This window comes from Podarcis liolepis (genome assembly GCF_965112155.1).
Source record: "Podarcis liolepis genome assembly, chromosome: 8".
NCBI lineage: Eukaryota > Metazoa > Chordata > Lepidosauria > Squamata > Lacertidae > Podarcis > Podarcis liolepis.
In genome coordinates, this window is record NC_139560.1 from 65,298,752 (window position 1) to 65,321,971 (window position 23,220).

Genomic DNA, 23,220 nt, shown 5'->3' on the forward strand with positions numbered 1-23,220 from the left:
ATCTAGACATTACTACTTCTAATATATTCATAACTCCTCATTTTTAGATAAAAGCAATAAAGCTGCCTGAGAAAATAGAAATGGTATCTATCAGGCAGGTGCAGCTAGACGATAGGATGGAATGGAAGCTATTGCTGCAAAACTCTGTAAGTTTCTAATGCCAGAAAAGTCTTTTTCGGTTGTTGTTACGGTAGTCTATAGATCGAAAACTGCCTCCATAGAGATGAGCTGACATAATCACATACACAGTGCCTTTGTTTTATAAACATGCTTGCTCAACTGTCAGTCCTACAAAATGGGGATCGTGCAGATTAACCTTTCCTAGACAATAACTCACTTGTCTAAGGAATTTGTCAGGTGAAAACGACAGTCTTTTGCCACAAAAATTCATCATTTTCCTCTTTCCCTGACTGTTTCATTATTTACCTTTCAACTGGCAAACTCTGCAAGTCTAAACACTTGCAGGGAGCGATCCTATAGCAAGATCTATCAGGATGAGTGGGATAGGATCCAGCGGATCTCTGCATGGTCCAGGAGGTTCTTGGCACAAACAGGCTATATGGCAGCTTAACTCCTCGGCTCAGACAGAGTTATGCCAGTATATTTCCCTCATACGCTTACCAACTTTTAGAAGACATCTGAAGGCAGCCCTTTATCAGGAAGTTTTTAATGTTTGACATTTTATTATTTTTTAATATTTTGCTGGAAGACACCCAGAGTGGCTGGGGAAACCCAGCCAGATGGGCAGGGTATAAATAAAATTAATAATAATAATAATAATAATAATAATAATAATAATAATAATTCCAGCTCAACCAGGACCCAGCAGATCTTAAACTAGAAACTCAGCCTAAGTTAAGAAGGCAAAACAGAAATAAAATAAACTAGAGATAAAGAGTTATGCCAGTATATTTCCCTCATCCCTACACAACTTTTAGAAGACATCTGAAGGCAGCCCTGTATCGAGAAGTTTTTAATGTTTGACATTTTATTATTTTTTAATATTTTGCTGGAAGCCACCCAGAGTGGCTGGGGAAACCCAGACAGATGGGCAGGATATTATTATTATTATTATTATTATTATTATTATTATTATTATTATTATTCCAGCTCAACCAGGACCCAGCAGATCTTAAACTAGAAACCCAGCCTACGTTAAGCAGGCAAAAGAGAAATAAAATAAACTAGAAATAAAACATAAGATAAAAATTAATCTAATGACTGAAAGAATAAATTTTTGAAATAACAACGAGGGTGGAGGAGAAGTAGCAGCAGCAGCAGAGGAAACAATGCGTTCTGTGGCATGAAGTGAATAACAAGCTGTGGTTTCAGAAGCAGTTGAATCAACCGTGGTGGTGGGAAAGTGTCCTTAAATGTGGCTGAGGACAGCAGATTAGTTTAGGACAGGACAGGTCATATGACATACAGTGTTACCTCGGGTTAAGTACTTAATTCGTTCCAGAGGTCCGTTCTTAACCTGAAACTGTTCTTAACCTGAGGTACCACTTTAGCTAATGGGGCCTCCCGCTGTTGCTGCTGCGCTGCCAGTGCACGATTTTGGTTCTCTTCCTGAGGTAAAGTTCTTAACCTGAGGTACTGTTTCTGGGTTAGCGGAGTCTGTAACCTGAAGTGTATGTAACCTGAAGCGTATGCAACCCGAGGTACCACTGTATACACCTCTGCCCTCCAACACATTCCTGCCACTCCCTGACCTACAGTATCTATCGTCTCAGGTGGTTGCCTCACTCTACCTAATGGTAGAGCCAGCCATGTATCAGGAGCGACTGGGAATCCACAGGATTCAAACTCTCCCATTCCACTGACATGTTTCTGACAAGGCAGATGAGATAGGCCTGTCTTGATACTGGCATCGTTGTTTTCTCTCCCACCTCTTCCACCCTGATTGCCGTGAGGCCAGCAGGGCTTAGGAAATTGTGGTCCCTCCCCTGTACACACTCAGACTTCCACACAGATGCTCTGCAACTCAGGTTGTTTGATATGCCATATAATGGCGAAGTATATCAATATCGTGATTCCCAAATGTAGCAGATATATCGTGAGATATGTCATGGTCAAAAGAGATGAACAGAAGAGCTTGTGTGAGATGGAGTTGAGGAGAGCACTGGGGAAATTAAATGTAGAATATATGTGTGGGTTTTTTTGGTCACGGTTGGGATTTCTGCATTATAACTTCTTTTTTGCTTCTCTGGCATAATATGGAACGCGCCGCATACATAGAAAAAGGGGGGGGGGGAGAGATAAGACACACTCCAGTCCTTTCACACTCCAGTTCTTTGTATGCAACCTCTTTTTTTCTTTCCTTTCCCCTCAGTCTGCCTTTGTGCTTTGATGGAATTTACCACTGAGCAATAGTTGCCATGGTAACCAGGACATGGCTGCGCTAGTAATAAAGAATCCCTAGAGAGCAAATATACAAGCCACAGACACAATTCTTTTTTTGGGGGGGGGGTTGCGTGCATTTTGGGATACCCTGTGTACCCAATCTCTGGAGTCTCCAAATAGGGTAGGTAAACTAAGGCCCAGGGGCTGGATCGAGCCCAATTGCCTGCTGACGGTCTGGGAATCAGCGTGTTTTTACATGAATAGAATGTGTGCTTTTATTTAAAATGCATCTCTGGGTTATTTGTGGGGCATAGGAATTCGCTCATTATTATTTTTTCAAAATCTAGTCCAGCCCCCCACAAGGTCTGAGGGACAGTGGACCGGCCCCCTGCTGAAAAAGTTTGCTGACCCCTGTGATAGGGCTTTGAATAACCCCTGTCTAATACCCAGGAGAGTCACTGTGGCCAGGGCGGGAGGAGGTAGGCAGAATGCTTCTTTTTCCTTCTCACTGAGGGAAGGAACTACACCTGCCATAGTCTCAGGCCAGTTTGGTGGGTGTATCTGTCATGAAATTCTACTCAGTACTGATCCAGAGCAGATCCCAACGCATAGTTAGCAGAGTAAAAACTTAAACATGTTGCAGGATTCCCAAAAAAATAGACCAGAGGTGATCACATTTCATCCAGCAGAGCTTTACTGCTACTGAAGGCAAATGAGCATAATGGTCACAAATCCAACACATTCAGGACTGGCCCTGTCCATAAGAAATCCAATTGCAGCAGACTTAACTTAAACTTAGCAATAGTCAGCATGACCTTGACAGAAAAAGATAAGAGAACTACAGTGGTACCTTAAGTTACATACGCTTCAGGTTACATACGCTTCAGGTTACATACGCTTCAGGTTACACACTCTGCTAACCCAGAAATAGTGCTTCAGGTTAAGAACTTTGCTTCAGGATAAGAACAGAAATCGCGCGGCAGCGGCGTGGCGGCAGTGGGAGGCCCCATTAACTAAAGTGGTGCTTCAGTTTCAGGTTAATAACGGACCTCCAGAACGAATTACCGTATTTTTCGCTCTATAAGACGCACCAGACCACAAGACGCACCTAGTTTTTGGAGGAGGAAAACAAGGAAAAAAATATTCTGAATCCCAGAAGCCAGAACAGCAAGAAGGATCGCTGTGCAGTGAAAGCAGCAATCCCTCTTGCTGTTCTGGCTTCTGGGATAGCTGCGCAGCCTGCATTCGCTCCATAAGACGCACACACATTTCCCCTTACTTTTTAGGAGGGAAAAAGTGAGTCTTATAGAGCAAAAAATACGGTAAGTACTTAACCCAAGGTACCACCGTAGTTTAATCCAGCTGTACTCATCTTCTCTGAAGGAATAACCCAAACATCACGAACCTTCTGCTTGCTTCTTTCACACAGAGAAGCTTCCAGAACCCTCCTGAATTAAGTAGAATAGGAAAGATCTCTACACATCAGATCAATACTTTCTGCACTAAGAAATGCAAACTGACAGTATCAGGGTAGTGTGGTGGCTTTGGAGACTGAGGGCCCATGACCACTCTTCCCTTAGAACATCTATACAAGCAAAGCTTTCTGGGAAAGTACTGAGGGATCTCTAGAGCTGTAGATGTCCCACTGATATGACTTCCTAAAGCCACTCAGCCAGTCTTCAACCATCTGCAGGGTTGCTGCCAAAATCAGTTAAAAGGCATAGATGGTATATCGCACCAGTACAAATAGCAAAAATGTACAAAACCGGGTCAAACATATGCTGGAAATGTAAAGAAAAAGAAGGTACCGTATTTTTTATCATATGTGGTGGGAATGTAGAGAAATTAAAATTTTTTGGGAAATGATATATAATGAATTGGAAAAAAATGTTTAAAATGACTTTTTAAAAAAAACCAGAAGCATTTCTGTTAGGGATTGTAGGACAAGACCTGCCAAGAAAAACAAAGAACTTATTTAGGTATGCCACAACAGCGGCAAGAGTCTTGATTGCACAAGGATGGAAGAATGAGGAAATCCCAACGAAAGAACAATGGCAAGAAAAACTGATGAACTATGCAGAGCTGGCTAAATTGACATACAAATTGCAGGACAAGGGCAACTGTGACTTTAAGGAAGAATGGGAGCTTTTTACAAGTTACCTAAAAAGACAACAAAATGAACTGGACTCCTTGGCAGGTTTGAATAAACATCCACAAATTTATTAAGTGAACATATGATCGACAAAATAAAGGTATGTACAATTTTATAATATGCAGAGAGCGATATGTGCAAAGAAATCAGAGAGGGGAGCTGAGGGAAGTCTTTGGTGTGAGGGGAGGGAGGGATGGGGAGGGGGGAAAAGGGGGAGGAATAATGTAATTGATTATATGGACTGATAATTTGTTATGTTGAAATTGCTTAATAAAAATATTTTAAAAAACAGAAACAAAATCAGTAAAAAGGCAATATCAAAAGAACCCATCAGCTACCCTAACTTTCAAGGTATGAATGGAACATGTTCTAATTATTGGCTGTTGCTGTCAAACTTTTAACAAACTTTTGTCCCACTGCCACTTCTAGTCAAACAGGGCTTGAGGTTTTCGGGGTGGTTTTTTTTTTAAACACCACAAACAGCCAAAAATGTGTTTGCTGGAGAGGAAATGACATGTTGATGATGCTAAGATGATCCGTTACCTGAAGGGACTGAGGAGACAGATGTCTGGTGTAACTAGAAGAGATTTAACTAGAGACATAAACAGTCAATTAGACAGAGACCTGGAGGACTGAGTGACTTGTTTTCTCCCTTAATTTCCCCATCATAGATACTTTTCTGTTAGCTTCAGCCTTGAATGTTACAGAAAAACTTAAAAGCATTTCCCATGAAATAAAGCAGTTGCCACATTTCAATTCAGGAGTATGAAGGCTCATTGTGTGTTTGTGCTCGCAGGAGATTAGGAATGGTAACATTAAAACTGTAGGTTTCGAGCAGTAATTTGGTGCTAACAGATTCCGCATTGCCAACAGTTTAATGTTCATTTCTCATAAGAGAAATGTGTTAATGTTGTAACGTTATGCAAATGTGAAATATTTAGCAACCGCACAGCCTTCCCTCGGCAGCTCAGAAATGATGGCTTCAAATTGCTTTGATAAATGAATGCATGAAGACGAAGAGGAAACTGCCTGATGATTTTTGCTCTGGCTGATCAGGAGCTGCAGTTGTTGTCTGACAGGGACTGTCCATGAATGATCCTTCAGTGAGGTAACAGCTGCCTGATAAAGAGACTGTTCTGCAGGCATTTACTGATGGCCTAAGACAGTGCATTATTCATCACTACGAGTGATATTGCAAACTGCCTGGTGCTACTAGGAAATGTGTTCTTTGGTTCCTGTAAGTTGGGTTGCTGTGTATGGCTGCCTGGATTTTAGTCCCAAACAGTGGTGTAGCATGGGGAGGGGCATCGGGGCAGTTGCCCCGGGCGCAAAATTGTTAGGGGCATAAAATTTCAACACCCGGTGCTGCATCAGAAAGCTGTGCACTTCCGTCTATTGAAAACGGCTTCTCCATGTTAACCAGGAAGTGACCTCTCCAGACAACAGAAGACTCTTCTTTTCTTACCTCTGCAGCTGTGATCTCTTGGGTGATGCGGATGACATCAGGCAGTTGAATGCACATGTGCACTCCATCCGTTTCCCTCCTTCCCTCCCACCCCCGCCCTCTGTGCGTCCCCGGTTGCTGGCAACCCACGCTACGCCACTGATTCCAAACTCTCATTGAAGTTGCAATTCCAGAGAGCCAGTGTGGTGTAGTGGTTAAGAGCGGTAGTCTCGTAATCTGGGGGTCCGGGTTCGCGTCTCCGCTCCTCCACATGCAGCTGCTGGGTGACCTTGGGCTAGTCACACTTCTTTGAAGTCTCTCAGCCCCACACACCTCACAGAGTGTTTGTTGTGGGGGAGGAAGGGAAAGGAGAATGTTAGCCGCTTTGAGACTCCTGAAGGGGAGTGAAAGGCAGGGTATCAAATCCAAACTCTTCTTCTTCTTCTATCTGTACTCACTTGGGAGTAAGTCCCTTTGTACTCAACAAGACTTATGTCTGAGTATACATACATAGGATTGCACTGCATCTTACTGCTCCCAAACCTGCTGACTGACTGTTCCCTTCAACACTGCCATTGATCAAGCTGAACATCTCTTACATATGCATTCTTGCTGCTGCATGTGGGAATACAGTGGAACCTCTACGTACAACCATAATCCGTTCCGGAGGCCCAGTCATAACTAGAAATGTACATAAGTAGAGACGCACTTTTCCATAGAAAGTAATGGAAAAGTGAATTGATCCGTTCTAGATGATGAAAAACACCCCCTAAAACAGCAAACCAGAGCAGCGCATGGAAACGCTGTTTACCTTCCCGCCAGAGCGGTACCTATTTATCTACTTGCACTTTGATGTGCTTTCAAACTGCTAGGTTAGCAGGAACAGGGACCGAGGAAAGGGAGCTCATCCCGTCGCGGGGATCGAACCGCCGAACTTCTGATCAGCAAGTCCTAGGCTCTGTGGTTTAACCCACAGCGCCACCTGCTTCCCACAATAATCAATGTACTGTACTATAAAATATATAAGACAGTATTGTAGATGAAAAAATTAACATTTTTTTCCTTATGTGCATTGAATGTGGGTGGGCTTACCTGGCTTCAAGCTGGGGGTGGGGCAAGGGTCAGTAAAGAGCTGATTCACTTCGGCCAGGGTCACTTTTTTTTCCTTGCCAGGCCAGGTTCTTCTCTGGACTTCCTCAGGTTAGTTCCTCAGTGGGGTTTGGGACTGCAGTGCGCCCTGCTATGCCTCTTGCAGGCAGCGCCTTTTCCACAGCTTTTGGGGTGGGATGGGGGCCCTCTCCCTGGCAGGTCTGTTCTTAACCTGAAACTGTTCTTAACCTGAAGCACCACTTTAGCTAATGGGGCCTCCCACTGCCGCCACGCTGCTGCCGCGCGATTTCTGTTCTCATCCTGAAGCAAAGTTCTTAACCTGAGGTACTATTTCTGGGTTAGCGGAGTCCGTAACGTGAAGCATATGTAACCTGAAGCATATGTAACCCGAGGTACCACTGTACATGAATTTAAAACTGTGGTTGTGATTCTTGAGAATGTGGAATAAAGTACATAATAAAACAGAAAGATTTGTAAGTACAAGCACTGAATGACAGGCTCTTTGCAGGGCTCGCCCTAGCATTAGGCACAGTGAGGCAGCCACCTCAGCAGCTGGTGCTGGGGGATGGTGGTAGTAATGAGGTGTTGGAGGCAGAACTCACTAGACCACTTGACTTGCAGTCTGCTGCCCTCAGGTGTGGTGAAGGATGCTGTCAGTGTGGAATTAAGATTTACCGTATTTTTCCATCTATAAGACGCCCCCTATTTTGGGGGACTCCGATTTAAGAAAATGGGGGGTGATACTATCCATGTATAAGACGAGCCCAGATTTTGAACATTATTTTAGAGTAAAAAAACCATAGTCTTATACAGAGAAAAGTATGGTAATTGCCAGTCCAGTCAACCACTGTATGTGGAATTGTGGGGAGACGCCATCTTGACTTTTGCCTTAGGCAGCAAAATGTCTTGAGCTGGCCTTGGAGTCTTCCCATTGGTATTCCTCAAACGCCTCATTGGAATATGATAGTGGTGATGATTTATTTTAGAAACGTATATACTGTCTTTCATTTTGAGAAGAAATACCAATGGCCTTTTTTTTATGAACACATAAAAGCCTTAATCATCAGGATGAAAGGGAAACGAAAATGAGGTTGTTGAGAACCTGTAAAGCTAATGTGTAACAAAGCTTGCTAATTAATTGAAAAGAAAAAAGAGGAAAATTTGGCCTTGGAGAGCAGCTGAATATGTAACAGCAATTAAGTCCATATTCAACTCCGTAAAGCATGTTTCCCCTCTTCAACTAATCAGTGAACATTTTAGACATTCATATGCATGAAAGGAAGTACATTCAGCTCTGAAAACACCAACCATCACCAACTACTAGAAGAGGAGATTGTGTGTAAACAAAATTAATTAGGCATCTTGGATTTCACCATTCCTCTTCTTAATTTTAATAAGTGTAAATAAAGTTTATAGAACTGTGATAATTTTGTCATTTCCTGATGCTGTAAGATATTCTTTTAGCATTCCATTAACACATGTAGGCTCCTACCCCAAGGCCGTAACAGGTGTACCTACTTGCAAGTAAAGACGTAAACTTGCACCATAGCAGTCTAGCAGTGCACACTCAGCAGCTAGGAAAGAGCAGAATCTACTATTACATGACAGAGGAATAACAACAGTAAGTTCAGCCAAGAAGCAAGGACCAAGGTTCAGGAGTCCAAGGTTAGTAGTAAGAATTCCAAGACTGCATGGGAGCTGTGCAGTTGTTCCAAGGAGTTTCTACACCTCCCTGCCGAGCTTTTAAGCAGAGGTGAAGAATGCCCAGCTACTCTCAAGAATCTCCATTCCTGCAATAATTCCTGGCCTGCAGGAGGACTCCCCTCTCTTTTCTCTTGATGTGCCACCTCTCCCTGGGAGACAGCACCAAGCCTGCCACATAGTCTCATCCCCTACGCCTCCTTCCAATCTGAGTTCTTGTCCCTGTCCTCAGTTGCCTCCCACTTCTGGTCTGAATCAGGCAAAGGAAAATGTGATTTAGATACCACTTTCCTGCTAGGGATGAATAGCAATATATTCCACCACAGCAGCTTTTGATGTCTATTTATGGACCAGCAGCTTTGAGTTACTTGGCATCTCCTATTTTGCTGGAGTGTCTTTGCAGAAAGCAAAACCCAGAATAGTTGTTTATAAACATCTGTTGAAATGTTGTAAATTGGATGTTCGGGATCATAGAGAGAATTAGTGTTCCACTGAGTTCAGTCAATAGAAAGTTACTTTAGCATCTCTATGTATTGTTTCTTTAGATTTAACATGGAGATGAATTCAACAAAATTAAACGTTCGAGGTATACTGAAATTTACCACACCTTTATAATAATAATAAGGAGGAGGAGGAGGAGGAGGAGGAGGAGGAGGAGGAGGAATTGGCTAGCTCAGGTAGATGCTGGCAATGAAATGCTGATTAACACTTCTTCAAGATATATGATGTCCCATGTCCCCTTTCTGGTCAGATTTTTCTCCATATTAACTTTATCTTGGTTCTTGAATTGCTTAGTTGTCGAACAAATTGGCTCCCAAATGCTGCAAACCTGGAAGTAAGTGTTCTGGTTTGCGAATGTTTTTCGGACGTCAAATGTCCGACATGGCTTCCGCTTGAGTGAAGGAAGCTCCTGCAGCCAATCGGAAGCCGTGCCTTGGTTTTTGAACAGTTTCGGGAGTCAAACAGACTCCTGGAATGGGTTACGGTTGAGAACCAAGGTACCACTGTATTGGGGGCGGGAATCCTTGATGTTTGTAGGTGCTAACACACTCTTAAATTATACTCCTGTGGTGTGGAGATTAACAGGTGGACATATTTGAGATTTATCCATTGGAAATAGCGTCCGTTTCCCCCCCCCAAAAAAAACCCCTCCTCAACCACTTTTGTGTCCAGATTTTCACTTTTTGAAATATGGCAACCCCATCTTATAGTTTGCAAAGATACTGCAGGGCTGGAAGGATGAACATCCACTGCTCAGTGGTCTGAAGCCCTCCAACCCATTCTGTGTCTGAATGTATTGCTGCCTATACTAATTTATATTTTTGATTGCCTGCCTCTTCATATTTATATTTTTAAGACTAGGTCAATATCACTGGAATATTTTTATTCTTAATGTCGCAGCTGGCGAGGTTTCTTTTTTCTGTTATACTTGCAAAAATAAAATTTATTTTGAATGCTATTCTGGGCCCAGGGACAGTGCACTTTTAAAAGGAAGACGTTCCATCTTCGTAAGAAAGTCACAGAGAACATTTCTCTACAGGCAGCTGTTTGAAGCAGCTGAAGAATGGTGCCTGGAATGCAAGAACAAGTCCTGGGGAGATGGCAGATGCTGCTAGCGTAAGAAGAGAACCACATCATTTGTTTTCTTGTGTAGGATCTGACATTCCCACTTGGCTGGTGCAGGCTTAGGGAAAAGGGACAGCTCAAATTCTAAAAGCCTTATGGGCGTAACAGTGCTTGAGCCACTATCACAAAATTGAGTCAAATCCACATTACAGTACATACCTGGAATATTACATACCGGCCTCTGCTGTCATTAATCTGCCTTCCTAACTGAAACATAGCAAAAGGGTAAGGCTGTGCTTCTACAGGTCAATCATCCTTGACATAAATATAACCTTGTTCTCCCCATCAGGAACAACAAGTACAGTAGATATATTATTTGGTTATGCTATTCTCATAGATAACCAGAAATTATCATACAATGAAATGCTTTCTGCCAGATTACACACCTGGGAAATGATCGGAAGCTCCAGATTACTTTCTCCAGGCCTACAAACCTGCGCCTTGATCTCAGGAACCATCATACAAAATGTAGCTGCAATATCCTAAGAGGTGTCCAAAATGCCCATCAAGGGGTCAAAACTATTTCTCAAAACACTGTATTTTTTGCTCTATGAGGCTCACCTTTTCCCTCCTAAAAAGTAAGGGGAAATGTGTGTGCATCTTATGGAGCGAATGCAGGCTGCGCAGCTATCCCAGAAGCCAGAACAGCAAGAGGGATTGCTGCTTTTGCTGCACAGCGATCCCTCTTGCTGTTCTGACTTCTGAGATTCAGAATATTTTTTTTCTTGTTTTCCTCCTCCAAAAACTAGGCGCGTCTTGTGGTCTGGTGCGTCTTATAGAGCGAAAAATACGGTGTATAGTAGGTGTCTGCCCACCCTGCTCAATCTTGATCCAGACAAGTTTCAGGAGTTGATATTTACAGCAAAAACTATTGGCAGTTTTTGCTTATTAATGTACAGAAACCAAAAAAAAGTACTTTGCACTCAGATTCTCAAACTGTTGAATCTGTATGTGAATACAGGCTGGAGGAACCACGGGCAGCAATACATAAATCCATACCTTGAATGGGTTGTCTCCAGCCCAAGGCTCCCAAAGCGGGAGATGACTTTTTGCTGTCGCTAAGGCTGGCGCCTGAAATTTCAGCAGGCAGACTGAGCTGATCAGGCAAAGTCAGTAGGCCTGGCTCCTAGTCTTTGTACTCAACCCAGCCAACCCAGAAGTTTCACACTGCAGCCAATATTTATAGCTGATTATGCATACACTATTTTCTTCTGTGCACTCAGTTAGAAGGTAAAGGTACCCCTACCCGTATGGGCCAGTTGTGTCCGACTCTAGGGTTGCGCGCTCATCTCGCTCAAGAGGCTGGGAGCCAGCGCTGTCCGGAGACACTTCCTGGTCACGTGACGAAGCTGCTCTGGCGAGCCTGCACCAGCGCCACACACAGAAATGCAATTTACCTTCCCGCTATAAAGTGGTACCTATTTATCTACTTGCACTTAGGGGTGCTTTCAAACTGCTAGGTGGGCAGGAGCTGGGACCGAATGACGGGAGCTCACCCCACTGCGGGGATTCGAACTGCCGACCTTGCGATCAGCAAGTCCTAGGCACTGAGGTTTTACCCACAGCGCCACCCGTGTCCCTGTGCACTCAGTTATACAGTTGCAAATATAACATTTTAAGTGTGTTTTAAGTACATTATACAAATGTGACACAAATGTGATGTTGCTGATGAGCTAATGGTAAATTTTCCATATGTACTTTACATTTTTTTAAAAAAAACATTTTCACAACGTTTTTGAATATCTGTGTAGACTCAGCCAGCATCTAAAGAGGGCTCTGATAACAGAGGATTGGCAACACAGTATTCAGAATTGATCATTTGTTGCAGAAGATTGTTTTCATCCAAGATCCCAGTGTTCAGGAATGGTTGGAATACCAATTAAACTGTATTGAACTGACATAGAGACTTGGGTAATTTATCCATTTAGATTTTGATCACTGTGTTATCACAATTTTGATCCCTCTGGGAGGTAGCAGAACCAAGCGTGCCACCAAGTAGGTCTATATCCATATCTGTACTGTATCTAATTTCTCTTCTATGATATCCACTCTTTCTTCCATTTGTGTTGCATAAATGATGATAATCCTGCTTGCATTACTGCTTAGAATTATTAATATGATATTCCTCTTAGAGCCTAGCAGTTTTATTTCAATATTGAGACCAGGCTGAACATAATTTACATTTGTTTATGCTACCAACCCTAGCAGTATCTACGTTAAAAAGCTAGTATGGAAGGAAAGCCGATCCATTTCAAATGCAAGCTACGTTTCTGTGCTTGGCAAGGCGTCGCTGCTTCTCTGAAATGATCTGTTGCTATACAGATTGCATATATTACCTAAAATGTAGGTCAGAGAAAAAAAGGGAGAAAGCAATTTTAAACGGGAGAAAGCGTCAGAGGGTTTTCCTCTGTGCTGTTCGTTTAGCTATACTGTGGTGCTGAATTTCTTTGAAAAGGGAACTGGATACATCTAAGTCCAGCGACCAGAAAGAAATACGAATGGGCAGCTCTGCACTTCAAGATGGTGTTGACATATTTTTTCGTCAGCTCCAGGCAAAATGATTCACCCCCAGTACTGTGTTGTAAATAAAAATACGCCCTTTTCCCTTATGGGGTATCCAAGAGCCCATATAGAGTCCTTACATAGGTTCTCTATTGGTAGGAGAAAATTACAGAGGCCAACCAGAGAATATTGAGAAGCAAAGCAGCTAGTAAGCCTGATCTTTATTGATCTGTTGCAACAGGGTGCTCCCCTCACACGCAGGAGAGGAAGAGGACCCCCAAAATTGCTGTGCAAGGGCTTATAAAGACTTTTGAAATTCAGTGAGAAAAACAAAACCACTGAAAAGTAACACACACATAAGAAGCAAGGAAAAACTGAAGGGAGAGTTAACGCAGAACTGAATTTAGTCAAGACAAGCACTTAGTGACATGGAGGTGCCTTTTGAGACCCAAAACTATTGTGGACTAAGGTCCAACCTACCCAGAGTAGTGCATGCTCTTGTTATCTCCCGCTTGGACTACTGCAATGCTCTCTATGTGGGGCTACCTTTGAAGGTGACTCGGAAACTGCAATTAATCCAGAATGCGGCAGCTAGACTGGTGACTGGGAGTGGCCGCCGAGACCATATTAACACCAGTCCTGAAAGACCTACATTGGCTCCCAGTACGTTTCTGGGCACTAAAGTGTTGGTGCTGACCTTTAAAGCCTTAAACGGCCTCGGCCCAGTATACCTGAAGGAGCGTCTCCACCCCCATCGTTCACCCGGACACTGAGATCCAGCACCGAGAGCCTTCTGGCAGTTCCCTCGCTGTGAGAAGCAAAGTTACAGGGAACCAGGCAGAGGGCCTTCTTGGTAGTGGCGCCCGACCTGTGGAACGCCCTCCCATCAGATGTCAAGGAAATAAACAACTATCTGACTTTTAGAAGACACCTGAAGGCAGCCCTGTTTGGGGACGTTTTTAATGTTTGAAGTTTTATCTTGTTTTTAATATTCTGTTGGAAGTCTCCCAGAGTGCCTGCGGAAACCCAGCCAGATGGGCGGGGTATAAATTATCACCATCATCACCATCAACATCATGGGGTATGATAGCACATTGAAAACACATTGACTTGTAGGGAGATACATGATCCACATCCCCCTTCCTAGTGTTATTTTTCAAGAAAAAGAGATGCCAGTACCCACCATGAACTTCTCCCTCATTCTCTTATAATGGCAATGGCACCCACATGAGAGGTGCCAGAACTGAGTTCTGGAGAGCTCTGGCTGGAAAAGAAAGCCCTGTAGATAATGAGGACAAATGCTAGTTGAAGAGCAGACATCATCCAACATATTTGCAAGCAAATCAGGATGAATACTCAATAAACAGGTCATCTGGAAGAGATCTAAGTTCCATTGAACTCAATGCGACCTTTTCTCTGTAAGTGTGAAGCATTCTTGAGCACACTTGCTGGAGAGCAGATCCAACACAGCTCAGTGGGACTTCTGAACAAACATGCATTTGGATGATGCTGTAATAATGTTTTTTACTTTACCTGACCCTAATAAGAGCACCGTGTTAAATCAAAATCTAGCTGCAATCAATGGGGCTTGAAAAAGACTGAGTGAGCTTCTTGAGTCTCAAAAGCGCAGCAGGTACCTTCCAGCAGTTCATAAACATATTGTAAATGTTATCCATAACTGCAATTTTCTGTCACATTAGGAGATAATGACAGCAAATCATTACTGCAAATAATTCTGTTTTACGAAGCATTGTGAAAATAGGCACACAATTTCAAAATGTCTTCAGCTGGCTGAATGGCAGTGTTTATGTTTAGAAATGTGATCAGAGGTTTGTTAGCATTTTATCAAGGACGGCACCGTTTAATGCTGGTAGGGCTTCATCCTACATCAATTTGTTTGTGCACAAATACAGCTGTGCTTTAATCCCTCCTGAGTCCATCAATACACCATAATATCGTCTGTAAATGGGGAAATATATAATCCTAAATAAGTGAGGAAAAAATGATTTTTCACAGTTATCCCAGTTCTTATTAGCCTTTCCAGATGATGGGGGGGGGGGAAGGCAGGTGATGATGCAGTATGGTTTTCTCAGAGATCTAGGCTGAGATACGTCTTGTGGGAAATATTTTGCGCTACAGGGAGATTGAGAGATGTGTAACTTTGCTTATTAGTATTTTAGCAGGGGTAGCCTATGTGTTTTAGCTCTTAGAAGAGGAAGGAATGTACTGCCAGGTGTTACTTTTTGAAACGAGAAAGAAACGTTTTACAGGATGGGAGGACATTGCTAGGCCAAATAGCAAAATCAGAAGCTAAACTAACACAGCAAATGTCTCAGTGGTGGCACAGTCGCTAACCAATAGATGCCCACAACACAAGGGATTGATTTCCATTCCTATCCATGCTCATGATTATGCAGCGCTGTTACCATTCTGCTGCAGTTCACCTTCTGACATTATCTGCCTTGCTGTCTGCTGGGGCGGAATTTTGCATAATTAATTGCGTTATTATTACGCTATTCCATACCTATCATTTCAATGCAAAGGAAATGCAATGCAATTTGGGAGGGGAGGATGTCATCAATTACATATCCTTTGCAGATTGCAAACAGCAGCAGTGAATACAGTGCCCCAGTGTGTGCATTTTTATTTTATTTTATATGTTTATTTGTAAGATGTTCAGACTGCCTTTCTACTTACTTGCATAGATCAGTGTTCATCATGATCCTAAAAACAATGAATTAATAACACCTATAACAAGAAATGAAATTGCAGTCTTGGGAGGGGAAAACATAATTTCTTTGTAACTGATGTGCTAGCTGAAAGAAGAGAATTTAAATCCTCTTCCGACCTTCCACAATACTTGTTCTATCTGGGGAATGCATTTGGGCCCCTTCCAGCAACTGAGTAACGATTGCTTTATTGTACAGGGAACGTACAATGATCTGCAAAGGCCCTGTGGGACGTCAGGATTGTAAAAAGCAAACTGGGGCATTTCCCATGGAAAAGCAGGACTTCCACCGGACAATCTGGCTTTGTCTGCTTCCTGATTCGTCACCGCAGTGCTCAGCTTCCCTTCCCCCCCTTTCCTGTGATGACAGAAGGCTCTCATTATGCTGGACTGTGTCCTAGCTGATAAGTTGTCACAGCTGATAGAGGAGCATCAGCATGACAGCTGAGACCAAAACAAACGGGCAGCATTGTGTTTCACTTGACATAGCTGTGATAGCCTTGCTTCAACCTCTCATTCTTAATTATGTGGCACCACAAATGAGTACAAGAAGTCAACCAGCAGAGGTTTCCGAGGGGTCGCTGTTGTCAGCTGGCATGATTCCTCAGCAAATGCCTCAGTGTAGAGAATGCGTGTTAATTCAATAAACAAAACAGCTTCCTTAGAAACCAAGAACACGGACATAAGAACTGCCTATAGTAGATTGGACCGAAGACGCAGCACAGGGGTGGGAGAAATGTGGCCTTTCAGATGTTGTTGGGGAGGAGAAGAACTATGGAGGCCATTGTCAGGAGTGAGATAGCAGTAAATCACAGGAAAACACGATCAACATAGCAGACCCTCCAAGTGTCCCTGTTTTCCAGAGCTGTCCCTGATTTAGAGAAGCCGTCCCAGTTTCTGATCTGATCGCAGAATGTCCCACTTACGTATCCTTAGGATGTCCCTATATTCACCGGAGAAATGTTGGAGGGTTTGGAGTTATCCGACCCCTGAGCCGTCTGAAGGCAATCCTATATACGGCAGCTAGCCTGGTGACTGGGAGCAGCCGCCGAGACCACATAACACTGGTCTTGAAAGACCTACACTGGCTCCCAGTATGTTTCCGAGCACAATTCAAAGTGTTGGTGCTAACCTTTAAAGCCCTAAACCTGAAGGAGCATCTTCACCCCCATCATTCTACCCAGACACTGAGGTCCAGCTCTGAGGGCCTTCTGGTGGTTCCCTCATTCCAAGAAGTGAGGTTACAGGGAACCCGGCAGAGGGCCTTCTCAGTGGTGGCACCCGCCCTGTGGTACGCCCTCCCACCAGATGTCAAAGAGAAAAACAACTGCCAGACTTTGAGAAGACATCTGAAGGCAGCCCTGTTTAGGGAAGCTTTTAATGTTTAATAGATTATTGTATTTTAATATTCTGTTGAAAGCCACCCAGAGTAGCTGGGGAAACCCTGCCAGATGGGCGGGGTATAAATAATAAATTACTATTATATATAGGAAGGTTTTTTTAAAAAAAACTTTAATGTTTTATCATGTTTTTATGAGTCTTGAAAGCTGCCCAGAGTGGTTGGGGCAACTCAGTAAGATGTGTGGGGTATAAATAGTAAACTTATCATTATGGAATGGGACGTCCCTATTTTCTTCGGAGAAATGTTGGAGAGTATGACATAGGAGTGTCAGGACTAATTAGCACAGCAATTCATCTCTGGTAGGTCTTGCCCTCATGAAGCAATTACTGAGACTGAAGTTCCCCACCTCTCTGCATCTGCCTAAGTCCCCTCCTCTCCAGAGTTTTCCCCCCCAAACAATCAGACACTGCGCCTGTGTGCAACCAAGCTCTCCTCCGACGTCTTCATGCCTCTTATGGTTCTGGGAGGCAGGGAGGAGGGGAGCTTGTCACAACAGGACGGGGAGCCACCCGTGACACCTGCCTCTTGACTTCTCTCCTCCTACCCTTCTGCTTCCGCTTCTGCCTCTGGACTTCTCTCTGCTACAGATTCGCCCAGCTCACTAAACCCTGTTACCTCTTCAGCTTCCAACACCTCCTCCTCCCAGGCTTGTTGTAGGGGGTTGAATCAATATGGCAGGATGTTGAGAGAAGCTGATCCGTGGCAATCATCTGTCTTTTCATGCCCTTTCCCAGCCTTTAGGCAGGATTGGGGCGCAGGTATTCTGAAGTTAAGCTGGAAGCATATTCAGACAGGTGTACGAACTGGTCCTTACCTAGCCTATGCATTTGTATGGGCCTATCTGCCCACATACATGTACCCATCTGCCCACATACAAGTACCTGTGCTATCTGTGGCCTAAAAGAAAGCAGCCTTTGTACCTAGGCGGGTAAGTGGTTCTTTTACAAGCCCGTATTCTGGTGCCAAATCAAGAGAAAACCCTCCAGTGAAAAACACATGGCTTAATTGTCCAGAATTAGATGTATCAAGCTTAGGAGAGGGAAATGCTTTGGTAATCAGGATAGGGGCACTCGGCCAGTTAATCCGGAAAAGAGCCAGCAACTGACCTGTGGGAGGAATGCCTGGTTTCCTTTTCATGAGGGATGGTGGCATGGAGCCAATCTTGATAAAACAGCTCCGCAGAGTGTGACTGAATGACTCACACTTGGCTCTTTTACCTTACCTGCAACAGCTGCAGCCACAGACCAGCCTCCCGCTCCTGCCACCTCCAATCTTCCGCTGATTTCTGCAAAGCTGTTCCCCCGCAATTATCCCATCCTCTGGAGACTCGTGGAAAAAGGACAAACTCGAGTGCGTTCCCGAGGAAGGCATTAAATGGCCAGTCTGTGTGCGAGGGCGTAGATTACAGAGCTTTCAAATGCAGGTTTTAGAGCTGCTTTGTTAAAGTTAACACCCCCAAACCACTGGGGGTATAGCAGGTTAAACATTTATGTGCAATAAATTAATATGATTTGCCTGGCCTCAGATGGTCTTTATGAAAGAGCATAGCTCAAACGCTGGACTCATTAAGGCTGCAAATGGCCTTGGGATCTTGTTGATGACAATAGTGGAAAACTGGCTGGGATTTCCCCTTAGCTGAAACTTTCCCTTTTGCTCTGGGGCCTAACTTTCTTGACACATGTAGAGATAACATATTTGCAGCACAGTCTTATGTATGTCTATTCATAAGAACCGGCACAGTTACAGGTGCCACATAATACCCATACTGCACCCATAAGAAACAAACAAACAAACAAACAAACAAACAAGAATGTTCCACTATGTCCAATAGGGCATACTCCCTGTGCTGAGTGCTGCAATCTAACCAGTGCTATGGTCCCAGTGGCTGCTCCCAGTCACCAGTCTAGTTGCCACATTCTGGATTAGTTGTAGTTTCCAAGTCATATTCAAAGGCAGCCCCACGTACACCACATTGCAGTAGTCCAACCAGAAGATAACCAGGGCATGTACCACTCTGGTGAGACAGTGCGTGGGCAAGTAGGGTCTCAGCCAGCTTACCAGATGGAGCTGGTAGACTGTAGACAGCTGCCCTGGACACAGATGCTTTCTTTCAGTGAATAAGAGGCGCTGCTGGTCTCCTCCCAAGCCCTGTTCTCAATGTTGATCTTCGTTCCCACCCCCTTGTACCTGATGTAGATCTTCACTCCTTTCTTCTTCTTCTCTGGGAGGACAGGGGGCGCCATTTTGTGGTTCGCTTCAGGTGCCAAAATGTCTTGAGCTGGCCCTGTACCCAGACCTCAAGCTGGGCTGCCCTTAAGCATGGACAGCTGTCTAAGGAAACCCATTAGCTTTCTCTGCAGGGGTGGGGAATATTTTTCAGCCTGTGGGGCCATGTTCTTTTCGGGTGGGCAGTGTCAGAAGCAGAAGTGGGCGGAGCAATGAATACAAAACGTACCTTTGTACGATAGGCTCGTTTCACTCACACAACCCTTTTCACCCTCCCTCCAGGGAATCAGGAGGCATGATCAGAGTTCAAGGACACATTCCAGCCAGGCAAAAACCCTTAAGGAGGGTGTGAAACAGAAACAGTCAGGGGTGTGGCTGGGAAGGGTGTGTGGCCTGCGGGGGGGGGATCCCAAGGGCCATACAGAGAGGCTTGGAGGGCCATAGAAACTCAGCCCTAACAATATTTGTGAAGAAGACTAGGTAGGATTACCTACTTTCCAAATGCAAGGGCAAGAAAGCCACAGCTAATCCATGGCAGGTAAAATAGAACATATGCTACTGTAAACCAGATCTAAAGGCTTAAGTCCTGGCTATGAGTAACCCAACAATTAGCACCACTTTGAATCAAAACTGTCCTGTTTGTAAGGAGTGAAGTTAATTGGTATGATGAATCAATGAATGCTTGATTCATTCTCTCCCACCTTCCGCAATTAGGTTTGAAAAAGGTGTTTTCACTTAACCTTCCCTCCATAGCCACGGTCTCTAGGAAGATCGTATACTGCTCCCTGCCCCACATAACAAGTAGGCTTGAAAAAAGTCTTCTAGGCTTTCCCCCCAAGCCTAATTGCAGCGGATCGAGAGGTGATTTCAGGAGAGGGGATCATAGCTGATGAAGGAAGGGTTAACTCCTACCTCCACAGTTGCGACCCCTGAAATTGCAACTAGGGTTGATTCTGTCATCATCTGTTGATGATAATTAGAGGCTTATTGCAAGCTGTTACGGAAAAATCTAGGTGTGAGGCTGCTCAGTCACCCAACTTGTCGAGCAGAGCCCGCGGGTCCTTGCGGAATAAAGGAAGGAGTCCAGCCACCAACCGGAGCAAATAGCTGTAGACCAAAGTTTATTGCGCAACAGGTTCAAAGAGGAATTTTGAACCCCGAGGATGGGGTGACAAAGACTTTTAAAACTTTCCCACCATATCCCAGAATACAGTTCGTGCAGCATCATTGCTACATCACTGACATGTCAGAAAAGGGGATGGGTAGACAGGGGTTGCACTAGTTTAACCTTGGCAAACATGTCCAAACAAGTCCTTGGTACAAGATTAGCATAAGCAGACACGGCAGGGCAAGACTCAGGTATAAGATTAGCATAGGCAAACACCTCTGAAGTCCCACCACCCAAAGTACAATAGAACTTCCTTTGAATGTCTGGCCCCTTGGCAAGTTTGGTGATGGGATTAGGCTTTCCTTGGCCAACAATCAGCCCAGCAATTGTCACCTCTGGGAACTTCCTGGAGTCCCTTTTCAAGGGGAAAATAGCTTTGGAATGGAGGAAACTGGCAAAGGAGTTGATTTTATATTATTTTTAAAGCTAGGCAACTTCCATGAGCTGTCAAGTTGAGAGGATACATTCAGGCATAATATTTGTAAACTTTAACTTTAAAGATGTGCCCCCCCCTGTAATTTCCATAACAAAGCCTAATTGTGGGTGGGTCTTTTGGGGGAGGGGGGTCACAGGTGGAAGGGAAGGAGGTAATCCTTTGCTGTCGCATCCGTCTAAGACTTGTAATCAGTGCTTTTTTTCCTAAAAGAAATGTTTCGGGGTCCTCTCATTTTGACTCAAGAAAATCACCATTTTATAGTTCGAATCAGGAAACAGACAGCAAATGGACAAAAGTACAGTATTTCATATTGAAATACTGCCCCTCAATGAGGCCAAACTTTCATCAGTAAAACACCACACATCCATATTCCACACTGCTTCACACATTAAATGCTCACTTCCGTCTGAGACTTGGGAAACACAGAAAATGAGGCCGCCATCGGGAGTAGCAACGAAAATGAGGCTTCACCATGCTAGAGAAGAAACTATTTTTTTAAAAAAATTGTTTCTTCTCCTTTTAGATTCACAAAATGTTTAGGGGTATGCGTACCCCTGCGTACCCCCAGGGAAAAAACACTGCTTGCAACCTACAAAAGGCTGCTTTAAAGCCTAATTGTGATACCACAAAAGAAAGGAAAGAGGGCGTTTTTGAAACAAAAGGTTCCCATACTGTAAGTCGTCTTTTTCCAGGACATGTCTTCCTCCTTCTCATGGGTAGAGTCATCATAGCGATCCATAGCTAAAAGTAGAAGTCAGCAAATGTGTTCTCTTTTTTGCGCTTCAAAATATGGCAATGTAGATGTAAGTCCCTCTGAGTTCAATGGAACTTACTCCCAGGAAGGTATGCATATGCATAGGATTGCATCCTTTTTCACAGTCCCCTTTTCACTAGCTAAGGATTGGCCCATTTTGTGTGCAGCCCAGCCAGGCTAAGGCCCATTGCTCATAGAGCAAGCTTCCACAGAACTGACTCCCACAGCAAATACACTTAGGAATGCAGCCGTCGTTTCATATAGCAGGAAGAACAGGATGCATGCCAAAAGTGGGAGATCAATGCATGTGTCTGGCTCTCAGCATTTTGAAAAGGTCGCTGGCAATCTCTGCTGTTCTGCAATATTTCAGTATTTTGGTTCGAAGTTTACTTACCTGAAAGGCTGATTTGAAGTAAGGAACAACAACAGTCTGGGCCTCTAAGGTCATATTGCAGCAGTAACTCCTTTCTCTGTGCTTAATTGATATTTCAGTCACTGATGACAATACCCTTGTTTCCATCGGCTCATATTCGGTATTTAAGTTCAGGAACAGAATTCCACTGCAATCTTTCAAAATCGACCCTTTATAAAAAGTGGCCTTTCACATTTTCTACCCTTTAGCCTGTGAAAATGTGTGTGTGTGTGTGTGTGTGTGTGTAAAAGGCTTTCTGAAATCTTAGAAGGTAGAAGTTTGGTTGAATAAGACTTCCAGTGTTTATTGGCAGAACTCCCAATCTTTGTCATGTCTCCTCTTCTTCTGCATAACCAGCAGAAGCAGGAAAAAAGCAAAAAAGGGGGCAAATTTATATTGGCTACAGAATTCAGCTTTTCTCAGTGCAATATTTGCTTTACTTCAGCATAGGATTATTTTTTTAAATATTTAATTAGAGTGGAGTATACACAAGCTAGCAAAGGATTGTATTTCAGCTATTGGATTATTCCTGCCTTCCAGATTCATATCTCTGAGACTCCACTGCACTGTTATAGATGCCTAAAAGCCACGCAACTGGAAGGAAAGTGACAACAAATCCCAGACCCCATTATTTTATCTGTTAGATATCTTATATACACCATTTTTCCAGTTCCAAAATGGAACTACGGTTTCCACCCTTAAAAATCAGTAACACGATATAATCAATGTTAGAAAATGAACATAGCAGGCCAGTAAATAAGCAGCAAATATTGATAAGCACCTCAAGGTGAAACAGTAATCAGTGCTCTAATGTTGAATTGCAAGTTTCATGTGGGTGATACCTGTAAGATGGGTCCTGCAAGCATATGGGAAGCCAACAACCCTTCAACTTTTATCGCTCTGTCAGTTTATGTTGTCTTTCAAAGTCGCCTCCATAACCTGTTGAAAGGCCTTAAGCATGTCCCCTACCACCACCTTAGAGAGATGGTCCTCCAGAATCTTCACCATCCCTCTTAGGAGTTCTGAAGATATCAGGCTCATGGATGTGCCACACCACTGCCCTTACCTGGGAAGCCAAAGAGTCAGCACCCAGATTCAGTCCTTTTCCATATAGTAGCAAGAAAAGATAGGCAGTGCGACTTAGTTTCAAAAGTGGTAAGAGTTTCTAAACATTTGTATAGAAACACAAAGATGGCTTGCTAAAGCCATGTGGTGG

At 43.7% G+C, this 23,220-nt stretch overlaps 1 long non-coding RNA gene across 1 annotated transcript in view; it reads right to left on the minus strand.

Annotated features, from left to right (window-relative positions):
- The window catches only part of LOC310714528, a 332,545-nt gene that overhangs the window by 64,758 nt on the left and 244,567 nt on the right, over positions 1-23,220 (minus strand). The window contains exon 2 of the long non-coding RNA XR_014529870.1: positions 1,423-1,536. This is a non-coding gene — a long non-coding RNA (uncharacterized lncRNA). The remainder of the gene's footprint in view (positions 1-1,422; positions 1,537-23,220) is intronic.